General features: G+C 35.5%; 1 pseudogene; it reads right to left on the minus strand.

Moving 5' to 3' along the window:
* Positions 1 to 6365: 6365 nt before the first annotated feature.
* On the minus strand, positions 6366 to 6487 carry LOC123325323 (annotated as a pseudogene).
* Between the last annotated feature and the right edge of the window lie 361 nt (positions 6488 to 6848).

Consider the following 6848-nt stretch of genomic DNA (forward strand, 5'->3'; position numbering starts at 1 on the left):
CCAGTTTGTGTAAACAATATTGGACAGATTAGTAATGCATGAGAGTATGGATATATATGTATCTCCATATATAATGTCTCTATCTTTATAGATCTATTTACAGTCATAAATTCTATTTACTACTTATAAAATTCTGCTGGTCCTTGATCTTGGAGGGATGGTAATTACTTTTAACTGGATGTGGGGTAGAATTTTTAGATAGATTGACCTGGACAAAAATTTGATTATTCTTATAGCTAAAAATGTAAAAATGACCGAACAAATTCAGAATCTATCCAAGATAGATCCAAGAGTTGAGGAAAGAATAAGACATGGGGCAAATTAGAAGGCAGAGATTAGAGAAAACTAAGCCTCTTTTACATATTGCCCTGCCCTTGATCCATTCTATACACTATTTATATTTCTATGGACAATCTTAGATGACTAGAAATTAGATTATTTTATGAAAGCTTCCATAATGGCTACTGTTATTTGGTAAGTTAATGTCCCTAAGGAAGAAATAGATATTTGTCTCTCTTTTCATTTTACAGGGAAGCATTTTCACCTATAGCACTACTAAGTTATTAACTTTTATAATTACCCATTTTTCTTGGATATTAAGGATTAATAAGCAATCTTCTAAGAGAGAGAAAGTGGAAGAAAGTTCAAGATGCCCAGAGTCCAAACTTCCTTTTTAGTTGGGGTCTTGTGAGATGGCATTAAAGAAGGGAGAAAAGCATTTCTCTTTTCTCTGGTTCCTTCTCTTGTTAAGAAAAATGTTTCTTCTTCTAGGGGCTCCTGGGTGGCTTAGTCCATTTAAGTGGCCAACTCTTGATTTCAGCTCCAGTCATGATCTCAGGGTCCTGGGACTGAGCCACCCCCCTCCCATTGAGCTCCACCTTCAGCAGGGAGTCTGCTTGAGGATTCTCTCTCCCTCTCCTTTTACCCCTCCCCCACAATGCTCGCTCTTTCTCTTTCAAAAAAAAAAGTTTCTCTTTCTGAGGAAGTATCTCTGGAGCTTATTCCAGTGCAGAAACTGCTGTTCTGATGGCCAAAATTAAGTGTTCTTTATTTTGTCCAGCTTTGAGTCATCTTCAGCAAGTATCACTCTTCCATATCAATTGTTCTGATTCCAATAAACAAGCCCCCATCTTCATCTGTGAAAGTCCTTGTGGAAGCTGTACTCAAAGAATCATATTGTTTGGATTGTTTTGGTTTTCAATTGATTGTTCCAGGCAAGCTTCTGGAAACTGATACTTTAAAAATCCAGATCGTGATAATCTGAGCAATTTCCTTCATCTCAGACTTTTGCTGTGTTTTCTCACATGAATGAAATAAACAAACAGATTTTGTATTAAAAGTATCAAACTGACAACTTCCATAATTATACATACATTCTATATGAATGTCTTTGCTAACATGTAGCCCGATTGTGAGTTAAATTTAGCTTAATTTAAATTAAGACAATTTTTTCAAGGTTTGAAATAAGATTTTTTTAATTCATATGTGATACAATAAAAAAATTATCCCGGATAATCATTCTCAAAAGTTGCAAATGTGTTCTGATGGATAGAATACGTTTATGTTTCAATGCTTTGTGTATTAAATATTGAAGTGTTGCCTCCAATACTCTCTATGGGTTTATATTTTGCTTGATTGTTCAACTTTATATGTGAAAATAGCCTCATAAACATAAAGACCCTAAATTTTGCAAATTCTGATATAATCCCACTTTATTAATGTATTTGAAAAGATTAACAAAAACTATTTTGTAAACAACTGATCATCTACAATGCCATCCTCTTTACTGTTTTGAATTTTCTATTTTCCTCTGTAGTTAATCTGAACTAGGCCCACACAAGTTTCCTTTATAATCAAATGTCCCTTGTTATGGGGAATTTTTTATCTTCTCTACATACCTGCATTATATTATTTCCACCTAATTCCACTCTTTGCTAAACATGATTTAATCAGATGTCTTAAAATCCTGAATTAACACTTAATAAAGAATTTTTTTCTTACTTGATAATTATTGCTTCATTCAAATTAAAATAAACAACCTATTACTTCAGAAAGTGTGGTGGACAACATATCATATGGAACCTGACATTGTACACTGTCCCAGATTAAGCCTCTTCACTCTGGCTGTGGGGCTGTCTTACATGTATGGTGATTTTACTTAAACCCACAGTCCCATATGTTGCATAATTACAGCTCCACAGATAATATAATCTGGCCAGTATGACTTGTCTCCGTAATGCTTTAACACACTCTGGGTTACAAAGACCATATCCTGTACTTACACCTATAATAATTTAAACAAAGTGCTACATTTGCAATTACAGATTAAATACATTGTGATCACTCCAAGCTTTTGCTCTTACTTAGAAAAACAAGGAATTTGAAGAACGCAATTTGTATCGCAAAATTATAATTAAATCTGCAAAATATATGACATAAATTTTTAAGTATATTAATGTATTTTTCTAAGTCGTCTTCTTCTTCTTTTTGGCATACAATTAGTGGCTTTTGGACTTTTTTTTTTTTTTTAAGATTCTACTTAATTTGGTGGAGAGAGCAAGAGAGCACAAGCAGGGGGAGCCCCAGAGGGAGAGGGAGAAGCAGGCTCCCCACTAAGCAGGGAGCCCGATGTGGGACTTGATCCCAGGACCCTGGGATCATGACCTGAGCCAAAGGCAAACAGTTAACCGACTGAGCCACCCAGGCGCCCTGCTTTTGGACTATTTGTAACATTCACAATTACTTTTGGGAGCAAAATTCACATTTGTACATTATTTAAAGCATCATTTCATTTTGTTTTATATCATGTGTATGAATCTCTGAATCTGTGTAAGTTTGTGTCTGTGTAGGTCTGTACTTGTACTTGTGTGTCTGGGTATATGTTTGTATGTCTGTGTGTGTATTAGAATTACTTGAAATAGATACCAGATAAGGATATACGTTTTTAATTACTAAAAGAAAAAAACATAAATTTAATGATGAAAGCTAAAATAGTGCTCAAAAATAAACTTTAAAATGCTTTAAAAAATATTTGTATTCTCAGTTCCCTTTATAAAAAACATTCCCAGAATAACTATTTTCCTTTTTTAGTGGCTATTGTATATTTCTTGATAGAATGAACAAAATAACACCATTATTCTATGTTGAAATTTGTTTTAAACTAGAATATATCAAATGATAATAATTTCCTCAGAATCATTTGGAAAGCAAACATCCAATATAGGTACTTTATGAATATCACCACCCATTTGCTTTTCTCTTTCCTTCAAGTTGAACTTTGTGTGGCAACTAAAAGCCTGAAAACTAATGGGATTTGCACTGTGGTTAGTACATCAGAGCACTGCTTTTAGAATTGACATTCTGTGGGAAATGAAGTAAAACCTTATTATGCAACAAATTATACAATTTAAATAAAGAAGCAGCTGGCCATCACAAGGTTTTATGTGAGAATCATAGCAAACTTTGCACAACTTTATGGAATCAGATTTCCAATGGATTTGTTATCAGCTGTGGAAGATTCACAGTGGCAATTCAATTACCACTACTTATAGGGAGTAATTGGCATTATTCAATGATTCATAAATCAGGAAGCATTCCATCTAGCAAATAGAAAGGAGGTCCACAAAGCTGTAGAAAAGGAAAAGTTTTTAAAGGCAGAAAGGAGGTGAAAAAAGGAAATGATTAGCAAAAAATGCATTGTTTTAAGCAAGGTCATTTTCCAAAGGGGAATGGAAAGGTCTCAGGGGATTACCTCCTAGTGTTGACCAGGTAATTCCAGTTGACTGGTTAAAGATTCCTGGGAGAAGCTGAAACTGCAATTAGGTTAAGCATTAAGTTTTGGTTTGCTGATGTGGGGCTTAGCAAAACTGACTCCATTTTGAGACTGTCATCTCCTTTTTAACATTATGCACGGATGGCCAGAAAATAATCTTGGAAAAGACAAATAGTGTAGTCCTCAGAAAAACTGTGTTATCAGTTTGGAACTTGAAAGGGTAACATTCTAAAGAGCAAGATTATTAGGGACCCCCGGGTGGCTCAGTTGTTAAGCATCTGCCTTCAGCTGGGGTCATGATCCTGGCGTCCTGGGATCAAGCCCCACATGGGGCTCCCTGCTCTGTGGGAAGCCTGCTTCTCCCTCTCCCACTCTCCCTGTTTGTGTTCCCTCTCTTGCTGTGTCTCTCTCTATCAAATAAATAAATAAAATCTTAAAAAAAAAAAGCAAGATTATTAATCCAAAGCCTCAGAAGTAATAAATAATTACTTCACTCAAAGCAGTCTGAACTAAGTGAAGTTAAGGTAAAGGGGAAAGACAACACCAGAAAGGAAAGAAGGAAACATAACCTGAAGAGAATTGCACATTATGGCCAAGTGCTTAGACTCTGCTTTTACAACAACTGGGACCCTCAAAGCTAAGTCACTTCTTTAGATTGAGAAATTTAACAGGATCTTTGTCCCTTTAAAATTTTTCAATCTGATCTCCTACTCTGTAATGGAGCAAGACAGGCAATAATTCCAGTCTCATAAGGCCTTCCATCTCTGGAAACTATTTTCTTCAATTTTTGCACAAAAACGAGCCAACTCATGTCTGCACTCATCCCTATCTTGTAATAACCAATAATAGTCACTATACACTATTATTTTCAGGTTTTGAAATCACTTCACCAATATCCAGAGGCTTCAGAGGCTTCAGTTTTACCTTTTTTTTTTTTTTTTTAATTTCCTAACACGAATCTCCAAGTTTTCAAAATTCAATTTTATTTTTTTTCTTGTCTGCCATCTCCCAAATACCATGCCATATAGTTTAGGTTTTTGGCAATGGGTGAACCCAATAGTATGCTAATAAATATTTAACAACCAGATATCCATAAAATAAAACAAAACAAACATAAAAGCTTTGATTTGTAGCACCTGAATATTTCTTTGGTGTTAATACTTCTACCATGGATATTTGAGGCTATGCTCCATCTATCAATGAATGCAGAGTTGAGCTCTCTTGACGCATCAGTAGGAGGCCCAATATGAGACAAACTTTTGGTATATTTTTTTTACAACTTTCTGTATTAGTAAAGGTAATAATAGACACAATTCTAATCTAGGTTGTATTTGCTGTTTGAAATGGTCCTATTAGTTTCACATCTTTTAAAATACAACTTTGCAGTTCCTCTGGGTGTGTTTCTTAGCCATTTAAACTCACTTACTTTGACCAAGAGAATGTGCCAGTTCTGAGCATCTGTCTCAAGAATCATTGTACTTTTATTCTCTACTTTATACCTATGCCTTCACTTTGAGAGCAAGCTCAGACCAGCCAGCTGAGGGATTTTAGAAACATGAGGGAGACAGTTGAGCCCATCAGCCATGAAGAAGCATGGACCCCCAGCTCTCAGAAGCCACCACCCAGAAACAGTAGCAAACCTAGCTGGGACCAAATTCAGCCCAGATTAGTTGAACCACACTGTCTCTGTATAGACCACATATTTGACCCATTACAGATTGCCAACAATCCCAAATGTGATATCCATATCACACACTACAATGGTCTAGAACTGAAGCTTAATTTTATTTCTCTCTTTCTGTACACACACACCCACACACACACACACACACACACACACACACACACACCTCAAGCACTTTCTTGACAACTTGAGGAAGTTTATGTTTGTTAAAAGTTGACTATCAACAAATCTTATTATTTAATGCATTTGAACAATATTTCTATCAGATATTTCTTTTTCTTTTTTCTCCATATCTATACTACTGACTGTTAACTGAAGTAATGGTCTAATTTCTCAGCATCAACCTGGCTCCTTTCATTGCCTTGCCACTTATTTTCTTCTTATAACTTTGTCCTAAACTTATTTGGTGACGTTCAAATGTTCTTTCCAAATAAGGAAGCAAATTTATTAATGGAAACCCCTCTTTCAAGTACCTCTTCAGGTTCAGTTTGCAGGTGCTCAGGGAAGAAACAAACAATAAACAAATTAACAAACTTCCTTTTCAAAGAAATTTACTTTTTAGGACATAGCCATAGATACACATGGGTTTTTGTCTTTGCACAATTTCACCAATTTTCCTTGCTATTTTTTAATTTTTTTTTAATTTTTAAGTTTTTTTAATTTAAATTCAATTAGCCAATCATTAGTTTTTGATATAATGTTCAATGATTCATTGGTTGAATATATTACCCAGTGCTCATCATATCACGTGCCCTCTTTAATGCCCATCACCCAGTTACACCATCCTCCCACCCACCTCCCTTTCTGCAACCCTCAGTTTGTTTCCCAGAGTCAAGAGTCTCATATGGTTTGTCTTCCTCTGATTTCTTCCCATTCAGTCCTCCCCCCAACCCCTATTGTTCTCTGTTCTACTAAAGTTCCTTAAATAATAGTCTTATATGGAACACTAATCTCTGAGAAAAGTTTTCAATTAGCAATAATCACGCCTCAGATAAACCTCATTGGCTATGATACTGCCACTGTGCAAAGCTGGAACACTAATCTTTGAAAATTGTGAAATGCCTCAAGAGTTTGCATTAGACAATGTGGTGATCAGACCCCAAGGTGACTTCTAATAATCCTTGTCTTTGGTACTGACACTTTTGTGGGATTCCCTCTCGCTGAGTGTGGGCCAGATCTGTGATTTACTTGTAACCAACAGTATATGCAAACAGGATGGCTTGACACTCTCTTCACTTCTTGATGGCAAAGGTGGTAGGAAGTCACTCCCATCATTACCTTTTATAAGACTCAAACTTGCTAGTAAATCTATCTATCATATCTATCTATCATCTATCTATCAATCTATCTATCTATCTATCTATCTATCTATCTATCTATCTATCTATCATC

Source organism: Neomonachus schauinslandi, chromosome 7, assembly GCF_002201575.2.
Source record: "Neomonachus schauinslandi chromosome 7, ASM220157v2, whole genome shotgun sequence".
Taxonomy (NCBI): domain Eukaryota; kingdom Metazoa; phylum Chordata; class Mammalia; order Carnivora; family Phocidae; genus Neomonachus; species Neomonachus schauinslandi.